Below are 779 nucleotides of genomic sequence, written 5' to 3' on the forward strand. Positions count from 1 at the left end.
ACCTCAAGCAAAAAGAGGCTTTCCTGGACCTTCCCGACCCAAACAGGGCTCTACAGGGGTGCTTCCACAGCACCTAGCACTTACCTCTAGCCCAGCTCCTATCACATTGCTGTGCATTTTTTGTTAGTGGCATGCTATCTCCTTGGAGCCACAAACCAGATTCTTTCTTTATTCCTAGCATCTGATGCAGGGCATGTGGTAAGTGTGCAGGTGTTCAGCATATATGTTGTTACATTGTTACGTGCCATTGAATCAGGACCAACCCTCCATCCAGTTGATTTTCAGAGCCTGTTGATTGCACAAGAGGAGACTGTTATTATATATGGGGCAGATCAAATTGAACTAGAATGAGTTAGTGTGACTGATGTACAGGAGAACAAGATAGGAAGGTTATTTTAGCTTTAACATGGATTAGTTTTATTATCAAAATCATAAAACTAATTTTGGAAATGTGTGAAAATACTAGAAGATATAAATAAGAAAATAACAGTTGCTTATAATGCAAAGAAGGGAGCTCTGGGGGTATAAAATATTAAGATGCTGTGCTGCTAACCTGAAGGTTGGGCCACTTCAGAGGTTCGAGTCCACCAGCAGTATCTTGGGAGAAAGATGGGAAATCTCTTCTTGTCTGATTACAGCCTCCAAAGGAGAGTCAGCTATGAGTTGGTTCTTCCTTGGCACAAGGATGAAACAGACAGATATGTTGTTGTTGTTGTTGTTATGTGCTGTCGAGTTGCCTGCGACTCATAGCGACCCTATGTACAACAGCCCTAAACTCC

This window comes from Elephantulus edwardii, unplaced genomic scaffold, assembly GCF_000299155.1.
Source record: "Elephantulus edwardii isolate Elephantulus edwardi_28Jun2011 unplaced genomic scaffold, EleEdw1.0 scaffold00061, whole genome shotgun sequence".
NCBI lineage: Eukaryota > Metazoa > Chordata > Mammalia > Macroscelidea > Macroscelididae > Elephantulus > Elephantulus edwardii.